Raw genomic sequence first — 24,384 nt, forward strand, 5'->3', positions numbered from 1 at the left:
GCACTTATGTTACTATAATGTGCACTAATGATCTCTTAAAGAGCAGGTATGTACTACTAAGGTGCACTGAAATTTCACTAATAATACATTAATGTTCAACTCAACTACCCAAATAGTCATTAATGTGCTCTAATATGCACCAGTACACTACTAACATGCACTAATGTTACAAAAATGTGCACTAATGATATCTTAAAAAGCAGGAATCTTCCATTAATGTACACTGAAATTTCGTAATATGCATTTATGTTCAACTTTACAACTCTAAAATCATTAATGTGCACTATAGTTCCACTAGCGTGCACTAGAATTTTACTAAGATGCACTAATGCTCCAGTAATGTGCACTAAAGATCACGAAAAGAGCACCTATGTTTCATTAATGTGCACTAATATTCTACATATTAGCACTAGTATTATCTAAGGTGCACTAGTGTTACACTAATATGCAATAATGTTCCACTGTAAGATAAAAGAGAATTTAATTACTCTACAAAAAATCACAATGTTCCAAAATTAATAAAAAATTTATTATACATATAGATGCTTTTTTTGATTCATTAACATAAAGCTAATCGATTCAACAGAGTCCAGCAGCAATATTAACACAACTCATTCGTGGGTAATTCATCAGCCAATCCAAACGGAAAAGTGTGTATCAACCTGACGGTGATAACCTAATCCTAATAAGTAAACACGTATTAGCCAGCAACAGAAAACTGTTGTATCAATTTCAGGGTGTTACCATAATCTTAATAACTAAATGCGTATTAGCCAGTAACAGAAAACACTTGTACGAATCAAATTGTGATACCCTAATCTTAATACCCAAACGCGTCATATACAATAACAGAAATGTGTGTATCAATCTGACGGTGATACTTTAGTGTTGATAACTAAATGTGTATTCGCCAGCAACATAAAAATGTTGTATCAACCTGACGGTGATATATTAATCTTAATAACAAATTGCGTAAAGTTCAATAACGGAAATCTTAATATCTAAACGCGTTATATTTAATAATGGTAAATTGTTGTATCTACCTGACGGTGATACCCTAATCCTAATTATTAAATGAATAATAGCCAGCAACAGAAAAATGTATCAATCTGATGGTGATACCTAATCTTAATATCTAAACGCGTTATATTTAATAATGGTAAATTGTTGTATCTACCTGACGGTGATACCCTAATCCTAATTATTAAATGAATAATAGCCAGCAACAGAAAAATGTATCAATCTGATGGTGATACCTAATCTTAATATCTAAACGCGTTATATTTAATAATGGTAAATTGTTGTATCTACTTGACGGTGATACCCTAATCCTAATTATTAAATGAATAATAGCCAGCAACAGAAAAATGTATCAATCTGATGGTGATACCTAATCTTAATATCTAAACGCGTTATATTTAATAATGGTAAATTGTTGTATCTACCTGACGGTGATACCCTAATCCTAATTACTAAATGCATAATAGCCAGCAACAGAACAATGTATCAATCTGATGGTGATACCTAATCTTAATATCTAGACGCGTAATATTTAATAACGGTAACGTTTTCTATCAACCTGACGGTGATACCCTAAAGTTAATTACTAAATGCATAATAGCCAGTAACAAAAAAAAGGATCAACATGATGGTGATACTTAATCTTAATATCTAAACGCGTTATATTTAATAATGGTAAATTGTTGTATCTACCTGACGGTGATACCCTAATCCTAATTATTAAATGAATAATAGCCAGCAACAGAAAAATGTATCAATTTGATGGTGATACCTAATCTTAATATCTAGACGCGTAATATTTAATAACGGTAACGTTTTCTATCAACCTGACGGTGATACCCTAAAGTTAATTACTAAATGCATAATAGCCAGTAACAAAAAAAAGGATCAACATGATGGTGATACTTAATCTTAATATCTAAACGCGTTATATTTAATAATGGTAAATTGTTGTATCTACCTGACGGTGATACCCCAATCCTAATTATTAAATGAATAATAGCCAGCAACAGAACAATGTATCAATCTGATGGTGATACCTAATCTTAATATCTAGACGCGTAATATTTAATAACGGTAACGTTTTCTATCAACCTGACGGTGATACCCTAAAGTTAATTACTAAATGCATAATAGCCAGCAACAGAACAATGTATCAATCTGATGGTGATACCTAATCTTAATATCTAGACGCGTAATATTTAATAACGGTAACGTTTTCTATCAACCTGACGGTGATACCCTAAAGTTAATTACTAAATGCATAATAGCCAGTAGCAAAAAAAAGATCAACATGATGGTGATACTTAATCTTAATATCTAAACGCGTTATATTTAATAATGGTAAATTGTTGTATCTACCTGACGGTGATACCCTAAAGTTAATTACTAAATGCATAATAGCCAGCAACAGAACAATGTATCAATTTGATGGTGATACCTAATCGTAATATCTAGACGCGTAATATTTAATAATGGTAAATTGTTGGATCTACCTGACGGTGATACCCTACTCCTAATTATTAAATGAATAATAGCCAGCAACAGAACAATGTATCAATCTGATGGTGATACCTAATCTTAATATCTAGACGCGTTATATTTAATAACGGTAACGTTTATTATCAACCTGACGGTGATACCCTAAAATTAATTACTAAATGCATAATAGCCAGCAACAGAACAATGTATCAATCTGATGGTGATACCTAATCTTAATATCTAGACGCGTAATATTTAATAACGGTAACGTTTTCTATAAACCTGACGGTGATCCCCTAAAGTTAATTACTAATTGCATAATAGCCAGTAAGAAAAAAAAGGATCAACATGATGGTGATACTTAATCTTAATATCTAAACGCGTTATATTTAATAACGGTAACGTTTTCTATCAACCTGACGGTGATACCCTAAAGTTAATTACTAAATGCATAATAGCCAGTAGCAAAAAAAAGATCAACATGATGGTGATACTTAATCTTAATATCTAAACGCGTTATATTCAATAATGGTAAATTGTTGTATCTACCTGACGGTGATACCCTAATCCTAATTATTAAATGAATAATAGCCAGCAACAGAACAATGTATCAATCTGATGGTGATACCTAATCTTAATATCTAGACGCGTAATATTTAATAACGGTAACGATTTCTATCAACCTGACGGTGATTCCCTAAAGTTAACTACTAATTGCATAATAGCCAGTAGCAAAAAAAAGGATCAACATGATGGTGATACTTAATCTTAATATCTAAACGCGTTATATTTAATAATGGTAAATTGTTGTATCTACCTGACGGTGATACCCTAATCCTAATTATTAAATGAATAATAGCCAGCAACAGAACAATGTATCAATCTGATGGTGATACCTAATCTTAATATCTAGACGCGTAATATTTAATAACGGTAACGTTTTCTATCAACCTGACGGTGATACCCTAAAGTTAACTACTAATTGCATAATAGCCAGCAACAGAAAAATGTATCAATCTGATGGTGATACCTAATCTTAATATCTAAACGCGTTATATTTAATAATGGTAAATGGTTGTATCTACCTGACGGTGATACCCTAATCCTAATTATTAAATGAATAATAGCCAGCAACAGAAAAATGTATCAATCTGATGGTGATACCTAATCTTAATATCTAGACGCGTAATATTTAATAACGGTAACGTTTTCTATCAACCTGACGGTGATACCCTAAAGTTAATTACTAATTGCATAATAGCGAGCAACAGAAAAATGTATCAATCTGATGGTGATACCTAATCTTAATATATAAACGCGTTATATTTAATAATGGTAAATTGTTGTATCTACCTGACGGTGATACCCTAATCCTAATTATTAAATGAATAATAGCCAGCAACAGAAAAATGTATCAATCTGATGGTGATACATAATCTTAATATCTAGACGCGTAATATTTAATAACGGTAACGTTTTCTATCAACCTGACGGTGATACCCTAAAGTTAATTACTAATTGCATAATAGCCAGCAAATGAAAAATGTATCAATCTGATGGTGATACCTAATCTTAATATCTAAACGCGTTATATTTAATAATGGTAAATTGTTGTATCTACCTGACGGTGATACCCTAATCCTAATTATTAAATGAATAATAGCCAGCAACAGAAAAATGTATCAATCTGATGGTGATACATAATCTTAATATCTAGACGCGTAATATTTAATAACGGTAACGTTTTCTATCAACCTGACGGTGATACCCTAAAGTTAATTACTAATTGCATAATAGCCAGTAGCAAAAAAAAGGATCAACATGATGGTGATACTTAATCTTAATATCTAAACGCGTTATATTTAATAATGGTAAATTGTTGTATCTACCTGACGGTGATACCCTAATCCTAATTATTAAATGAATAATAGCCAGCAACAGAAAAATGTATCAATCTGATGGTGATACATAATCTTAATATCTAGACGCGTAATATTTAATAACGGTAACGTTTTCTATCAACCTGACGGTGATACCCTAAAGTTAATTACTAAATGCATAATAGCCAGCAACAGAACAATGTATCAATCTGATGGTGATACCTAATCTTAATATCTAGACGCGTAATATTTAATAACGGTAACGTTTTCTATCAACCTGACGGTGATACCCTAAAGTTAATTACTAAATGCATAATAGCCAGCAACAGAACAATGTATCAATTTGATGGTGATACCTAATCTTAATATCTAGACGCGTAATATTTAATAACGGTAACGTTTTCTATCAACCAGACGGTGATACCCTAAATTTAATTACCAAATGCATAATAGCCAGCAACAGAACTATGTATCAATCTGATGGTGATACCTAATCTTAATATCTAGACGCGTAATATTTAATAACGGTAACGTTTTCTATCAACCTGACGGTGATACCCTAAAGTTAATTACTAAATGCATAATAGCCAGCAACAGAAAAATGTATCAATCTGATGGTGATACCTAATCTTAATATCCAGGCTCGTAATATTTAATAACGGTAACGTTTTCTATCAACCTGACGGTGATACCCTAAAGTTAATTACTATATGCATAATAGCCAGCAACAGAAAAATGTATCAATCTGATGGTGATACCTAATCTTAATATCTAGACGCGTAATATTTAATAACGGTAACGTTTTCTATCAACCTGACGGTGATAACCTAAAGTTAATTACTAAATGCATAATAGCCAGCAATAGAAAAATGTATCAATTTGATGGTGATACCTAATCTTAATATCTAGACTCGTAATATTTAATAACGGTAACGTTTTCTATCAACCTGACGGTGATACCCTAAAGTTAATTACTATATGCATAATACCCCGGAACAGAAAAATGTATCAATCTGATGGTGATACTTAATCTTAATATCTAGACGCGTAATATTTAATAACGGTAACGTTTTCTATCAACCTGACGGTGATACCCTAAAGTTAATTACTATATGCATAATAGCCAGCAACAGAAAAATGTATCAATCTGATGGTGATACCTAATCTTAATATCTAGACGCCTAATATTTAATAACGGTAACGTTTTCTATCAACCTGACGGTGATACCCTAAAGTTAATTACTATATGCATAATAGCCAGCAACAGAAAAATGTATCAATCTGATGGTGATACCTAATCTTAATATCTAGACGCGTAATATTTAATAACGGTATCGTTTTCTATCAACCTGACGGTGATACCCTAAAGTTAATTACTATATGCATAATACCCCGGAACAGAAAAATGTATCAATCTGATGGTGATACTTAATCTTAATATCTAGACGCCTAATATTTAATAACGGTAACGTTTTCTATCAACCTGACGGTGATACCCTAAAGTTAATTACTATATGCATAATAGCCAGCAACAGAAAAATGTATCAATCTGATGGTGATACCTAATCTTAATATCTAGACGCGTAATATTCAATAACGGTAACGTTTTCTATCAACCTGACGTTGATACCCTAAAGTTAATTACTAATTGCATAATAGCCAGTAGCAAAAAAAAGGATCAACATGATGGTGATACTTAATCTTAATATCTAATAGCGTTATATTTAATAATGGTAAATTGTTGTATCAACCTGACGGTGATACCCTAATCCTAATTATTAAATGAATAATAGCCAGTAACAGAAAAATGTAAAATAAATAACAATAATTGGCAATAAATTTGCCAATAAAATAATAAACATGGGCAATGAGTTGGCCATAAAATAGGTTTTCAGTTTTAGAGTTCAACGATCAGCTGGTTCGCTATTGTTCGCGTCAGTGTGTTTAATTTTTGCTCTTTAAACTATTAATTATTTTGAAGTGTTTTAAGTGACTAATTAATGTTAAATTGTTTTTGTTTTATTTACTGTTATTGGATCTTTTGTTTGACATTGAAGTGAGATGAAAATTTGACAATTTTGTAAATAGTTTAGCTTTAATTAATTTACTTTTTTCTTAGGTTAGGTAAGTTATTTTGAATTTAAAAAAAAAAAAAAATTTTTTTGTTAAACACCTACTCTTGCAGAAGAGGGAAAGAAAGTGATTACAGTAGAGCTTAGACTATGGGTCTAAGTGATACTGATATGACAGGGTTTTCTACCTCAGGAGACGAATCCACCGCTTCCTCTCTTAATAAAACTAAAAGATCGTCACAAATGGCGAATTTATCTCCTGGGAAAGGTAAATCAAAAAAGCAGGGTAAGAAGAGCTCTCTAGTAGCTTCAACAGCTCAAACTCGTCTGCGAAGCTCACACCCCTCTCAGGCTTCAACTTCGCAGCAACAATTAGTACCACCACAACAAGAACAACATCTTCAGTTACAGCATCAGCACCAACAGGTTCAGCAACAACAAAGCCCCCTACAACATCAACAAAAAGGCCAGCCCCAACCACAGGAAGTAGAATTTGTCTCCGATTTCGCTACCCATAATAAGTTCAGTGTTTTGCCTCAGGTTGGTGACTCATCTATGAGTGACCACAAGCCACCGCCCTTATATATCTATAAAATCAATAATTATATTGGTCTGAACAACGACCTCAGAAACCTAATAGGTTCTGACAATTACTCTTGCAAATCGAGGCTTGAAAACATTTTGGTATCGACAAATACATCTGAAGCTTACAGGGCAGTTGTTCACTATCTGAACCAAAATAACATAGAATATCACACCTACCAATTAAAGAAAGACAAAGCATTCAGAGTAGTCCTGCGACATATTCACCATTCTGTTCCCCCACAGGAAATTCAACAAGAACTACAATACATAGGATTTAAGGTTAGGAACATCACCAACGTTCGTCACCCCTTAAATAAAAATCCATTACCTTTATTCTTTGTTGACTTGGAGCCAGACTCCAACAACAAAAATATATTTAATGTCACCAGGCTGCTCAACACCGTGGTTAAAGTAGAAGAACCGCACAAAACGAAGGAGATAGTACAATGCAAAAGGTGCCAGCAGTACGGGCACACGCGGGCTTACTGCCATGTGGCGCCCAGATGCGTTAAGTGTGCAGGACCTCACCTCTGGGATCAATGCAACAAGCCACCAGATACTGCTCCAACATGCGCTCTCTGCTTTGGGCCGCACTCCGCTAGCTTTCGTGGTTGTGAGGTACACAAAGAACTCCAACGAATCCAGCGAGAAAGGCAGATTGCTCGTGGCCAAAGGACTCCCTCAAGGGCACCTGCTCCGATCTCGAAAATACCAACACAAAGGGATTTTCCTACACTCCAGCAGACTACAGTGCAAGGGCCACCCCTACAACAACAACTACCTCAGCAGCGCCGTTCTTACCAACCTACTACTCGAGGACTACCCTACTCGGAGGTCGTGAGGTCACATCCTTCACATCAACATTCACTTCATACTCATCAAAATTCACTTCCTTCTCAACTTCCAAACTCACAGCCTGACAACATAACAACAGTGCTAAACTCATTTTTCCAAAGATTTGAATCACTTCTTACTCCTCTAGTTAGCTTACTAAACACTCTTATAACTCAACTTCTACCATGCCTCAAACCTTAAATATCCTTTCTCAACATTCATTAACTATTCTTCTCTGGAACGCCAATGGCTTGAACTCCCACAGAGACGAACTAGACACTCTACTACACGACAAACGTATTGACATAGCTTTACTCACAGAAACTCACTTCACTAGTAGATCTCACTTTTACATCACTGACTACAAAACGTACAGGACTGACCATCCGGACGACACAGCCCACGGAGGTGCGGCGATCCTAATTCGCAACAGCCTTTCACACTATAGCCTTCCTTCAACAGCAACTGACTACCTCCAGTCCTCTGTAATTTCCTTAACTGCTCTTCCATACAAGTTCAGTATTGCAGCTGTATACTGCCCACCAAACAAATCAATATCCCGAGAGCAATTTGTTTCCTATTTTGGCACCATCGGTCCAAGGTTCCTCTCCGGGGGAGATTACAATGCAAAGCACCAGCAGTGGGGATGTCGCACTACGAATCCAAGAGGTCAAGTACTTCTTAATGTCCTATTATCCAAAAACTACAGCAGCATCTCACCTAATCAACCTACATATTGGCCGACATCTTTATCTAAACTTCCTGATATTCTCGATTTCTTCGTAATTTCTCACATATCTCATCACTTTGACATCTCTACACTTACTGAACTCTCCTCAGACCACAGTCCTGTTCTTCTTACACTTGACATAAGGCCATTTCCTACCATACCTAAACCTTCTCTTATATGTGGACAAGTAAATTGGGAGCAATTCCAATCAAAACTGGAAGACAAGTTGAACTTACGGATTTCTCTTAAAACGGCTGAAGAGTTGGACAATGCAGTAGAACATTTAACCACTTCTATACAGACTTCTGTCTGGGAATCCTCGACTCATTCTGTAGCACAACGAACTCACATGACTAACATACCATTATACATTCGGACACTCATCACGGATAAAAGGCGTGCGAGAGCGAAATGGCAACGCACCCGCTATCCATCTGACAAACGAGAATTCAACAGACTGACTCACCTACTTAGAAACCAACTTAGACAACTAAAAGAAGAACGCTTTGAAGAATACACTTCATCTCTATCGACTGAAGACAAGTCTCTATGGACAGCCACAAAAAGGATCCTTTCATACAAGTCAGTAGCATCTCCACTTCGTCGTGATGACGGCTCGTGGGCCTCCTCTGACGAAGATAAAGCTTCCCTATTTGCATCTTATCTAACTTCTGTCTTTACTCCTCACTCTGAATTAGTCAATCCTCAGTTCCAAGAATCGCTCTTAAAAGATCTTGATACTCCTCTTCCTCTCTCGCTTCCTCCAAAGCCATTCACCCCTTCAGAGGTTAAACATATTATTAGATACCTTCCTTTAAAAAAAGCACCCGGTTTTGATCTCGTTACTCCAACCATCCTTCGAAAACTTCCTAAAAAAGCTCTAGTTTTACTCACCTCAATCTACAACGCCACTCTCCGCACCACCTACTTTCCGCTACTATGGAAATTTTCCATTATACTTCCGATACCTAAGCCAAATAAACCTTCACAACTCCCGACGTCACATCGTCCCATTAGCTTACTGTCAGGGCTAGGAAAAATTCTTGAAAAACTCCTGCTAAAACGTATTCTTCCAATAATTGAATCTAATGACATTCTCCCGGATCACCAATTTGGATTCAGGCGACAGCACTCCACCATACAGCAGTGCCATCGAGTTGTAGATGTAATCTCCACCTCCCTTGAGAAGAAGGAGTGTTGTTCTGGGGTGTTCCTTGATGTGAAGCAGGCTTTCGATCGGGTGTGGCACACTGGACTTCTCTGGAAGCTCAAGACCATCCTTCCAGCCACCTATTTCCTCATTTTGAAATCTTACTTGACTGACAGACATTTTAGAGTGAAGGTAGGAACTATTCTTTCTCCATTCAGCCATGCTGACGCTGGAGTTCCGCAAGGCAGCATACTAGGCCCCATTCTGTACACAATCTACTCCTCAGACATACCTACTCATCCTCAAACTACTCTTCTCACCTATGCTGACGATACTGCCATCTTATCTACTGACAAAGACCCAATAATAGCTCATAGAAACCTTCAGACTCACCTCACCTCCTTAGAAAATTGGTTCAAAAAATGGGCTGTCAAACTGAACGAAACTAAATCTCAAAATATCACCTTCACTCTTCGACGCATCACTCTTCCTCCTGTCTTTTACAATCTTATTCCTTTACCTGCTGTCAACGTAGTCCGCTACCTTGGGCTTTACCTTGACAGAAGACTCACATGGAACCCTCATACTCGACTTAAGAGAACAGAACTTAACAGACGCTTCCGACAACTGAAAAGACTACTCGACAACAGATCAAAACTCACTCTGGACAACAAAAGACTAATATATGTAAGTATACTAAAGCCAGTCTGGGCTTACGGCATCGAACTGTGGGGTTCAACCAAACGCTCAAATCTGCAAAGGATCCAGTCCTTGCAATCTAAAATTCTTCGCTCTATAGTAAACGCTCCTTTCTACGTCACCAATCAAACCATTCACACAGACTTGAACATTCCTTTCGTCACACAAGTTGCAAAAACACGATACAGAAAATTCCATCTTAACATTCAAACACATCACAATCCACTGGTACAACGTCTATCTTCAAGAACATTTCCAGACAACACTTCCAGACGTCTTAAAAGACAGTGGCCTCGCGATCTCCTCTCTGATGAAGAGAGTCAGTAGAAAGTAAATTGTTTTTTGGAGTGTTACCGCTGGGTAACTTCTCCACTCTTTTATTCTGTTATTTATAGTTATCATTGTTGCTTATAACGCAAAATGCGTTGATTGTAACTAAATAAATGATTAAAAAAAAAAAAAAAAAAAAAGAGTTCAACAGGGTATTGACGCGAACGATTGAGGGCCCTTACCCATGAATCGCCTCAGAAAGTGACCTGTTCAATTTGTTGCTGGGTAAATTTTAGACAAATCTTACATATCTTAGTGAAATATTTGGGTGGTAATGCACCACTGATGTGCACTAAAGTTCCACTAGGTTGCACTAATGTTACTATTCACTACTCTAATGTTCATTAATGTGTACTAAAGTTCCATTATTGTGCATTAACCTACTAGTAAGATGCACTAATGTTACGATAAAGTGCACTAATGATCTCGTAAAGAGCAAATATATACCATTTATGTGCAATGAAATTTCATTAATATGCACTAGTTTTACATTTAATTACCATTACAATCATTAAAGAGCACTAAAGTTCGATTAATGTGCAACAGTACTATACTAAGATGCACTAATGTTACAATAATGTGCACTAATGATCTCTTGAAGAGTTCGAATGTTCCATTAATGTGCAACAGTACTATACTAAGATGCACTAATGTTACAATAATGTGCACTAATGATCTCTTAAAGAGTTCGAATGTTCCATTAATGTGCAACAGAGCTACACTATGAAGCACTAATGTTACAATAATGTGCACTAATGATCTCTTAAAGAGTTCGAATGTTCCATTAATGTGCAACAGAGCTACACTATGAAGCACTAATGTTACAATAATGTGCACTAATGATCTCTTAAAGAGTTCGAATGTTCCATTAATGTGCAACAGAGCTACACTATGAAGCACTAATGTTACAATAATGTGCACTAACGATCTCTTAAAGAGTTCGAATGTTCCATTAATGTGCAATGAAATTTCATGAATATGCACTACTGTTACATTTAATTACCCTTACAAACATTAAAGAGCACTAAAGTTCCAATAATGTGCAACAGTACTATACTATGATGCACTAAGGTTACAATTATGTGCACTAATGATCCCTTAAGTGTTCGAATGTTCCATTAATGTACAATGAAATTTCATTAATATGCACTAATGTTTCAGTTAATTACCGTTACAATCAATAAAGAGCACTAAAGTTACATTAATGTGCAATAGTACTATACTAAGATGCACTAATGTTACAATAATGTGCATTAATGATCTCTTAAAGAGAAGATACGTTCCACTTATGTGCACTGAAATTCCACTAATTGCATTACTGCACCGCCGAGTGGAACATTTCCTCCCCAATCAAGGGCTACAAAAATTAATAAATAATAACATATAAATTTCTAAACAATATTAGATACTTCCATGATTCTTAACCCTAAAGCTAAACGGTTTAACAGAGTCCAGCAGCAATATTATAAGTACTCATTCAGAGGCAATCCATGAGCCAATCGTCCTCGTCACGACGATTTCACACCAAAACTAACCACACAGTTAAAGGCGAAAATAAAAACTAACATTATATCTAAACTCGCGAAAAGAAATGGTTGCATCAACCTGCTAATAACACACCAACATTATATCTAAACGAGTAACGCTGGCATAAATAGGGAGTGGTATCAGCATTCTTGTTACACCCTAATAATATCTAAACTCGTCTTAAGAAATGGTTGTATCAACCTGTTGGTGATACACTAACATTATATCTAAACGCGTAACGCTGGCATAAATACAGAGTGGTATCAGCCTTCTGGTGACACCCTAATAATATCTAAACTCGAATTAAGAAATGGTTGTATCAACTTGCAGGTGATACGCTAACATTATATCTAAACGCGTAACGCTGGCATAAGTAGAGAGTGGTATCAGTTTTCTGGTGACACCTTAATAATATCTAAACTCGCCTTAAGAAATGGTTGTATCAACCTGCTGCTGATACACTAACAATATATCTAAACGCGTAACGCTGTCATAAATAGAGAGGGGTATCAGCCTTCTGGTGACACCCTAATAATATCTAAACTCACAAAAAGAAATGGTTGCATCAACCTGCTGGTGATACACTAACATTATATCTAAACTCGTAACGCTGGCATAAATAGAAAGTGGTATCAGCTTTCTGGTGACACCCTAATAATATCTAAATTCGCTAAAAGAAATGGTTGTATCAACCTGCTGGTGATACACTAACATTATATCTAAACTCGTAACGCTGGCATAAATAGAGAGGGGTATCAGCTTTCTGGTGACACCCTAATAATATCTAAATTCGCTAAAAGAAATGGTTGCATCAACCTGCTGGTGATACACTAACATTATATCTAAACTCGTAACGCTGGCATAAATAGAGAGGGGTATCAGCTTTCTGGTGACACCCTAATAATATCTAAATTCGCTAAAAGAAATGGTTGTATCAACCTGCTGGTGATACACCAACATTATATCTAAACTCGTAACGCTGGCATAAATAGAGAGGGGTATCAGCTTTCTGGTGACACCCTAATAATATCTAAATTCGCTAAAAGAAATGGTTGTATCAACCTGCTGGTGATACACTAACATTATATCTAAACTCGTAACGCTGGCATAAATAGAGAGGGGTATCAGCTTTCTGGTGACACCCTAATAATATCTAAATTCGCTAAAAGAAATGGTTGCATCAACCTGCTGGTGATACACTAACATTATATCTAAACTCGTAACGCTGGCATAAATAGAGAGGGGTATCAGCTTTCTGGTGACACCCTAATAATATCTAAATTCGCTAAAAGAAATGGTTGTATCAACCTGCTGGTGATACACTAACATTATATCTAAACTCGTAACGCTGGCATAAATAGAGAGGGGTATCAGCTTTCTGGTGACACCCTAATAATATCTAAATTCGATAAAAGAAATGGTTGCATCAACCTGCTGGTGATACACTAACATTATATCTAAACTCGTAACGCTGGCATAAATAGAGAGGGGTATCAGCTTTCTGGTGACACCCTAATAATATCTAAATTCGCTAAAAGAAATGGTTGTATCAACCTGCTGGTGATACACTAACATTATATCTAAACTCGTAACGCTGGCATAAATAGAGAGTGGTATCACCCTACTGGTGACACCCTAATAATATCTAAACTCGCTAAAAGAAATGGTTGTATCAACCTGCTGGTGATACACTAACATTATATCTAAACTCGTAACGCTGGCATAAATAGAGAGGGGTATCAGCTTTCTGGTGACACCCTAATAATATCTAAATTCGCTAAAAGAAATGGTTGTATCAACCTGCTGGTGATACACTAACATTATATCTAAACTCGTAACGCTGGCATAAATAGAGAGTTGTATCACCCTACTGGTGACACCCTAATAATATCTAAACTCGCTAAAAGAAATGGTTGTATCAACCTGCTGGTGATACACTAACATTATATCTAAACTCGTAACGCTGGCATAAATAGAGAGGGGTATCAGCTTTCTGGTGACACCCTAATAATATCTAAATTCGCTAAAAGAAATGGTTGTATCAACCTGCTGGTGATACACTAACATTATATCTAAACTCGTAACGCTGGCATAAATAGAGAGTGGTATCACCCTACTGGTGACACCCTAATAATATCTAAACTCACTAAAAGAAATGGTTGTATCAACCTGCTGGTGATACACTAACATTATATCTAAACTCGTAACGCTGGCATAAATAGAGAGGGGTATCAGCTTTCTGGTGACACCCTAATAATATCTAAATTCGCTAAAAGAAAAGGTTGTATCAACCTGCTGGTGATACACTAACATTATATCTAAACGCGTAACGCTGGCATAAATAAGGAGTGGTATCAGCCTTCTGGTGACACCCTAATAATATCTAAATTCGCTAAAAGAAATGGTTGTATCAACCTGCTGGTGATACACTAACATTATATCTAAACTCGTAACGCTGGCATAAATAGAGAGGGGTATCAGCTTTCTGGTGACACCCTAATAATATCTAAATTCGCTAAAAGAAATGGTTGTATCAACCTGCTGGTGATACACTAACATTATATCTAAATTCGTAGCGCTGGCATAAATACAAAGTGGTATCAGCCTTCTGGTGACACCCTAAAAATATCTAATCTCGCAAAAAGAAATGGTTGCATCAACCTGCTGGTGATACACTAAAATTATATCTAAACGCGTAACGCTGGCATAAATAGGGAGTGGTATCAGAATTCTCGTTACACCCTAATAATATCTAAACTCGTCTTAAGAAATGGTTGTATCTACCTGCTGGTGATACACGAAAATTATATCTAAACGTATAACGCTAGCATAAATAGAATGTGGTATGAACCTGCTGGTGACACCGTAATAATATCTAAACTCGTCTTAAGAAATGGTTGTATCTACCTGCTGGTGATACACTAACATTATACTTAAACGCGTAACGCTGGCATAAATAGTGAGTGGTATCAGCCTTCTGGTGACACCTTAATAATATCTAAAATCGCCTTAAGAAATGGTTGTATAAACCTGCTGGTGATACACTAACATTATATCTAAACGCGTAACGCTGTCATAAATAGAAAGGGGTATCACCCTACTGGTGACACCCTAATAATATCTTAACTCGAATTAACAAATGGTTGTATCAACCTGCTGGTGATACACTAACATTATATCTAAACGCGTAACGCTGTCATAAATAGAAAGGGGTATCACCCTTCTGGTGACACCCTAATAATATCTAATGTCGCAAAAAGAAATGGTTGCATGAACCAGCTGGTGATACACTAACATTATATCTAAACGCGTAACACTGGCATAAATAGAGAGTGGTATCAGCCTTCTGGTGACACCCTAATAATATCTAAACTCGCAATAAGAAATGGTTGTCTGAACGTGCTGGTGATACACTAACATTAAATCTAAACGCGTAATGCTGGCATAAATTGAGAGTGGTATCAGCCTACTGGTGACATCCTAATAATATCTAAACTTGAATTAAGAAATGGTTGTATCAACCTGCAGGTGATACACTAACATTATATTTGTAAACGCGTAACGCTGTCATAAATAGAGTGGGGTATCAGCCTTCTGGTGACACCCTAATAATATCTAAACTCACAAAAAGAAATGGTTGCATCAACCTACTAGTAATACACCAACATTATATCTAAACGCGTAACGCTGGCATAAATAGGGAGTGGTATCAGCATTCTCGTTACACCCTAATAATATCTGAACTCGTCTTAAGAAATGGTTGTATCTACCTGCTGGTGATACACTAAAATTATATCTAAACGCGTAACGCTGGCATAAATAGGGAGTGGTATCAGCATTCTCGTTACACCCTAATAATATCTAAACTCGTCTTAAGAAATGGTTGTATCTACCTGCTGGTGATACACTAAAATTATATCTAAACGCGTAACGCTGGCATAAATAAGGAGTGGTATCAGCCTTCTGGTGACACCCTAATAATATCTAAACTCGCAAAAAGAAATAGTTGCATCAACCTGCTGGTGATACTCTAACATTATACTTAAACGCGTAACTCTGGCATAAATAGAGAGTGGTATCATCCTGATGGTGCCACCCAAATAATATCTAATCTCGCAATAAAAAATGGTAGTATCAACCTGCTGGTGATACACTAACATTATATCTAAACGTGTAACACTGGCATAAATAGAGAGTGGTATCATCCTGATGGTGCCACCCAAATAATATCTAATCTCGCAATAAAAAATGGTTGTATCAACCTGCTGGTGATACACTAACATTATATCTAAACGTGTAACACTGGCATAAATAGAGAGTGGTATCATCCTGATGGTGACACATTAATAATAACTAATCTCGCAATAAAAAATGGCAGTATCAACCTGCTTGTGATGCACTAACATTATATTTAAACGCGTAACGCTAGCATAAATAGAGAGTTGTATCATCCTGATGGTGCCACCCAAATAATATCTAATCTCGCAGTAAAAAATGGTAGTATCAACCTGCTGGTGATACACTAACATTATATCTAAACGTGTAACACTGGCATAAATAGAGAGTGGTATCATCCCGATGGTGCCACCCAAATAATATCTAATCTCGCAATAAAAAATGGTTGTATGAACCTGCTGGTGATACACTAACATTATATCTAAACGTGTAACACTGGCATAAATGGAGAGTGGTATCATCCTGATGGTGACACATTAATAATAACTAATCTCGCAATAAAAAATGGTAGTCTCAACCTGCTGTTGATACACTAACATTATATCTAAACGCGAAACGCTGGCATAGAGAGTAGTATCATCCTGATGGTGATACCGTAATAATATTTAATCTCGCAATTAAAAGTGGTTGTATCAACCTGCAGGTGGTACACTAATATTATATCTAAACGCGTAACGCTGGCATCAATAGAGCGTGGTATCATCGTAATGGAGAGATCCTAATAATATCCAATCTCGCAATAAAAAATGGTTGTATCAACCTGCTGGTGATACACTAACATTATATCTAAACGTGTAACACTGGCATAAATAGTGAGTGGTATCAGCCTTCTGGTGACACCTTAATAATATCTAAAATCGCCTTAAGAAATGGTTGTATAAACCTGCTGGTGATACACTAACATTATATCTAAACGCGTAACGCTGTCATAAATAGAAAGGGGTATCACCCTTCTGGTGACACCCTAATAATATCTAATGTCGCAAAAAGAAATGGTTGCATGAACCAGCTGGTGATACACTAACATTATATCTAAACGCGTAACACTGGCATAAATAGAGAGTGGTATCAGCCTTCTGGTGACACCCTAATAATATCTAAACTCGCAATAAGAAATGGTTGTCTGAACGTGCTGGTGATACACTAACATTAAATCTAAACGCGTAATGCTGGCATAAATTGAGAGTGGTATCAGCCTACTGGTGACATCCTAATAATATCTAAACTTGAATTAAGAAATGGTTGTATCAACCTGCAGGTGATACACTAACATTATATTTGTAAACGCGTAACGCTGTCATAAATAGAGTGGGGTATCAGCCTTCTGGTGACACCCTAATAATATCTAAACTCACAAAAAGAAATGGTTGCATCAACCTACTAGTAATACACCAACATTATATCTAAACGCGTAACGCTGGCAAAAATAGGGAGTGGTATCAGCATTCTCGTTACACCCTAATAATATCTGAACTCGTCTTAAGAAATGGTTGTATCTACCTGCTGGTGATACACTAAAATTATATCTAAACGCGTAACGCTGGCATAAATAGGGAGTGGTATCAGCATTCTCGTTACACCCTAATAATATCTAAACTCGTCTTAAGAAATGGTTGTATCTACCTGCTGGTGATACACTAAAATTATATCTAAACGCGTAACGCTGGCATAAATAAGGAGTGGTATCAGCCTTCTGGTGACACCCTAATAATATCTAAACTCGCAAAAAGAAATAGTTGCATCAACCTGCTGGTGATACTCTAACATTATACTTAAACGCGTAACTCTGGCATAAATAGAGAGTGGTATCATCCTGATGGTGCCACCCAAATAATATCTAATCTCGCAATAAAAAATGGTAGTATCAACCTGCTGGTGATACACTAACATTATATCTAAACGTGTAACACTGGCATAAATAGAGAGTGGTATCATCCTGATGGTGCCACCCAAATAATATCTAATCTCGCAATAAAAAATGGTTGTATCAACCTGCTGGTGATACACTAACATTATATCTAAACGTGTAACACTGGCATAAATAGAGAGTGGTATCATCCTGATGGTGACACATTAATAATAACTAATCTCGCAATAAAAAATGGCAGTATCAACCTGCTTGTGATGCACTAACATTATATTTAAACGCGTAACGCTAGCATAAATAGAGAGTTGTATCATCCTGATGGTGCCACCCAAATAATAACTAATCTCGCAGTAAAAAATGGTAGTCTCAACCTGCTGTTGATACACTAACATTATATCTAAACGCGAAACGCTGGCATAGAGAGTAGTATCATCCTGATGGTGATACCGTAATAATATGTAATCTCGCAATTAAAAATGGTTGTATCAACCTGCAGGTGGTACACTAATATTATATCTAAACGCGTAACGCTGGCATCAATAGAGCGTGGTATCATCGTAATGGAGAGATCCTAATAATATCCAATCTCGCAATAAAAAATGGTTGTATCAACCTGCTGGTGATACACTAACATTATATCTAAACGTGTAACACTGGCATAAATAGTGAGTGGTATCAGCCTTCTGGTGACACCTTAATAATATCTAAAATCGCCTTAAGAAATGGTTGTATAAACCTGCTGGTGATACACTAACATTATATCTAAACGCGTAACGCTGTCATAAATAGAAAGGGGTATCACCCTACTGGTGACACCCTAATAATATCTTAACTCGAATTAACAAATGGTTGTATCAACCTGCTGGTGATACACTAACATTATATCTAAACGCGTAACGCTGTCATAAATAGAAAGGGGTATCACCCTTCTGGTGACACCCTAATAATATCTAATGTCGCAAAAAGAAATGGTTGCATGAACCAGCTGGTGATACACTAACATTATATCTAAACGCGTAACACTGGCATAAATAGAGAGTGGTACCAGCCTTCTGGTGACACCCTAATAATATCTAAACTCGCAATAAGAAATGGTTGTCTGAACGTGCTGGTGATACACTAACATTAAATCTAAACGCGTAATGCTGGCATAAATTGAGAGTGGTATCAGCCTACTGGTGACATCCTAATAATATCTAAACTTGAATTAAGAAATGGTTGTATCAACCTGCAGGTGATACACTAACATTATATTTGTAAACGCGTAACGCTGTCATAAATAGAGTGGGGTATCAGCCTTCTGGTGACACCCTAATAATATCTAAACTCACAAAAAGAAATGGTTGCATCAACCTACTAGTAATACACCAACATTATATCTAAACGCGTAACGCTGGCATAAATAGGGAGTGGTATCAGCATTCTCGTTACACCCTAATAATATCTGAACTCGTCTTAAGAAATGGTTGTATCTACCTGCTGGTGATACACTAAAATTATATCTAAACGCGTAACGCTGGCATAAATAGGGAGTGGTATCAGCATTCTCGTTACACCCTAATAATATCTAAACTCGTCTTAAGAAATGGTTGTAATTACCTGCTGGTGATACACTAAAATTATATCTAAACGCGTAACGCTGGCATAAATAAGGAGTGGTATCAGCCTTCTGGTGACACCCTAATAATATCTAAATTCGCTAAAAGAAATGGTTGTATCAACCTGCTGGTGATACACTAACATTATATCTAAATTCGTAGCGCTGGCATAAATACAAAGTGGTATCAGCCTTCTGGTGACACCCTAAAAATATCTAATCTCGCAAAAAGAAATGGTTGCATCAACCTGCTGGTGATACACTAAAATTATATCTAAACGCGTAACGCTGGCATAAATAGGGAGTGGTATCAGAATTCTCGTTACACCCTAATAATATCTAAACTCGTCTTAAGAAATGGTTGTATCTACCTGCTGGTGATACACGAAAATTATATCTAAACGTATAACGCTAGCATAAATAGAATGTGGTATGAACCTGCTGGTGACACCGTAATAATATCTAAACTCGTCTTAAGAAATGGTTGTATCTACCTGCTGGTGATACACTAACATTATACTTAAACGCGTAACGCTGGCATAAATAGTGAGTGGTATCAGCCTTCTGGTGACACCTTAATAATATCTAAAATCGCCTTAAGAAATGGTTGTATAAACCTGCTGGTGATACACTAACATTATATCTAAACGCGTAACGCTGTCATAAATAGAAAGGGGTATCACCCTACTGGTGACACCCTAATAATATCTTAACTCGAATTAACAAATGGTTGTATCAACCTGCTGGTGATACACTAACATTATATCTAAACGCGTAACGCTGTCATAAATAGAAAGGGGTATCACCCTTCTGGTGACACCCTAATAATATCTAATGTCGCAAAAAGAAATGGTTGCATGAACCAGCTGGTGATACACTAACATTATATCTAAACGCGTAACACTGGCATAAATAGAGAGTGGTATCAGCCTTCTGGTGACACCCTAATAATATCTAAACTCGCAATAAGAAATGGTTGTCTGAACGTGCTGGTGATACACTAACATTAAATCTAAACGCGTAATGCTGGCATAAATTGAGAGTGGTATCAGCCTACTGGTGACATCCTAATAATATCTAAACTTGAATTAAGAAATGGTTGTATCAACCTGCAGGTGATACACTAACATTATATTTGTAAACGCGTAACGCTGTCATAAATAGAGTGGGGTATCAGCCTTCTGGTGACACCCTAATAATATCTAAACTCACAAAAAGAAATGGTTGCATCAACCTACTAGTAATACACCAACATTATATCTAAACGCGTAACGCTGGCATAAATAGGGAGTGGTATCAGCATTCTCGTTACACCCTAATAATATCTGAACTCGTCTTAAGAAATGGTTGTATCTACCTGCTGGTGATACACTAAAATTATATCTAAACGCGTAACGCTGGCATAAATAGGGAGTGGTATCAGCATTCTCGTTACACCCTAATAATATCTAAACTCGTCTTAAGAAATGGTTGTATCTACCTGCTGGTGATACACTAAAATTATATCTAAACGCGTAACGCTGGCATAAATAAGGAGTAGTATCCGCCTTCTGGTGACACCCTAATAATATCTAAACTCGCAAAAAGAAATAGTTGCATCAACCTGCTGGTGATACTCTAACATTATACTTAAACGCGTAACTCTGGCATAAATAGAGAGTGGTATCATCCTGATGGTGCCACCCAAATAATATCTAATCTCGCAATAAAAAATGGTAGTATCAACCTGCTGGTGATACACTAACATTATATCTAAACGTGTAACACTGGCATAAATAGAGAGTGGTATCATCCTGATGGTGCCACCCAAATAATATCTAATCTCGCAATAAAAAATGGTTGTATCAACCTGCTGGTGATACACTAACATTATATCTAAACGTGTAACACTGGCATAAATAGAGAGTGGTATCATCCTGATGGTGACACATTAATAATAACTAATCTCGCAATAAAAAATGGCAGTATCAACCTGCTTGTGATGCACTAACATTATATTTAAACGCGTAACGCTAGCATAAATAGAGAGTTGTATCATCCTGATGGTGCCACCCAAATAATATCTAATCTCGCAGTAAAAAATGGTAGTATCAACCTGCTGGTGATACACTAACATTATATCTAAACGTGTAACACTGGCATAAATAGAGAGTGGTATCATCCCGATGGTGCCACCCAAATAATATCTAATCTCGCAATAAAAAATGGTTGTATCAACCTGCTGGTGATACACTAACATTATATCTAAACGTGTAACACTGGCATAAATGGAGAGTGGTATCATCCTGATGGTGACACATTAATAATAACTAATCTCGCAATAAAAAATGGTAGTCTCAACCTGCTGTTGATACACTAACATTATATCTAAACGCGTAACGCTGGCATAGAGAGTAGTATCATCCTGATGGTGATACCGTAATAATATTTAATCTCGCAATTAAAAATGGTTGTATCAACCTGCAGGTGGTACACTAATATTATATCTAAACGCGTAACGCTGGCATCAATAGAGCGTGGTATCATCGTAATGGAGAGATCCTAATTATATCCAATCTCGCAATAAAAAATGGTTGTATCAACCTGCTGGTGATACACTAACATTATATCTAAACGTGTAACACTGGCATAAATAGAGAGTGGTATCATCCTGATGGTGCCACCCAAATAATATCTAATCTCGCAATAAAAAATGGTAGTATCAACCTGCTGTTGATACACTAACATTATATCTAAACGCGTAACGCTGGCATAGAGAGTAGTATCATCCTGATGGTGACACCTTAATAATATCTAATATCGCAATAAAAAATGGCAGTATCAACCTGCTTGTGATGCACTAACATTATATTTAAACGCGTAACGCTAGCATAAATAGACAGTGGTATCATCCTGATGGTGACACATTAATAATAACTAATCTCGCAATAAAAAATGGTAGTATCAACCTGCTGTTGATACACTAACATTATATCTAAACGCGTAACGCTGGCATAGAGAGTAGTATCATCCTGATGGTGACACCTTAATAATATCTAATATCGCAATAAAAAATGGCAGTATCAACCTGCTTGTGATGCACTAACATTATATTTAAACGCGTAACGCTAGCATAAATAGAGAGTTGTATCATCCTGATGGTGACACCGAAATAATATTTAATGTCGCAATAAAAAATGGTTTTATCAACCTGCTGGTGATACACTAACATTACATCTAAACGCGTAACGCTTGCTTCAATAGAGCGTGGTATCATCCTAATGGTAAGATCCTAATAATATCCAATCTCGCAATACAAAATGGTTGTATCAACCTGCGGGTGATACACTAACATTAAACCGAAACGCGAAACGCTGGCTTAAATAGAGAGTGGTATCATCGTTATGGTGATACCGTAATAATATTTAATCTCGCAATTAAAAATAGTTGTATCAACCTGCAGGTGGTACACTAATATTATATCTAAACGCGTAACGCTGGCATCAATAGAGCGTGGTATCATCGTAATGGAGAGATCCTAATAATATCCAATCTCGCAGTAAAAAATGGTTGTATCAACCTGCTGGTGATACACTAACATTATATCTAAACGCGTAACTCTGGCATAAATAGAGAGTGGTATCATCCTGATGGTGCCACCCAAATAATATCTAATCTCGCAATAAAAAATGGTTGTATCAACCTGCTGGTGATACACTAACATTATATCTAAACGTGTAACACTGGCATAAATAGAGAGTTGTATCATCCTGATGGTGCCACCCAAATAATATCTAATCTCGCAGTAAAAAATAGTAGTATCAACCTGCTGGTGATACACTAACATTATATCTAAACGTGTAACACTGGCATAAATAGAGAGTGGTATCATCCTGATGGTGCCACCCAAATAATATCTAATCTCGCAATAAAAAATGGTTGTATCAACCTGCTGGTGATACACTAACATTATATCTAAACGTGTAACACTGGCATAAATAGAGAGTGGTGTCATCCTGATGGTGACACATTAATAATAACTAATCTCGCAATAAAAAATGGTTGTATCAACCTGCTGGTGATACACTAACATTATATCTAAACGTGTAACACTGGCATAAATAGAGAGTGGTATCATCCTGATGGTGACACATTAATAATAACTAATCTCGCAATAAAAAATGGTAGTATCAACCTGCTTGTGATGCACTAACATTATATTTAAACGCGTAACGCTAGCATAAATAGAGAGTTGTATCATCCTGATGGTGACACCGAAATAATATTTAATGTCGCAATAAAAAATGGTTTTATCAACCTGCTGGTGATACACTAACATTACATCTAAACGCGTAACGCTTGCTTCAATAGAGCGTGGTATCATCCTAATGGTAAG

Source organism: Rhodnius prolixus, unplaced genomic scaffold, assembly GCF_049639745.1.
Source record: "Rhodnius prolixus isolate KJV_2025 unplaced genomic scaffold, Rpr scaffold_7, whole genome shotgun sequence".
In the NCBI taxonomy this organism is placed as follows: Eukaryota; Metazoa; Arthropoda; class Insecta; order Hemiptera; family Reduviidae; genus Rhodnius; species Rhodnius prolixus.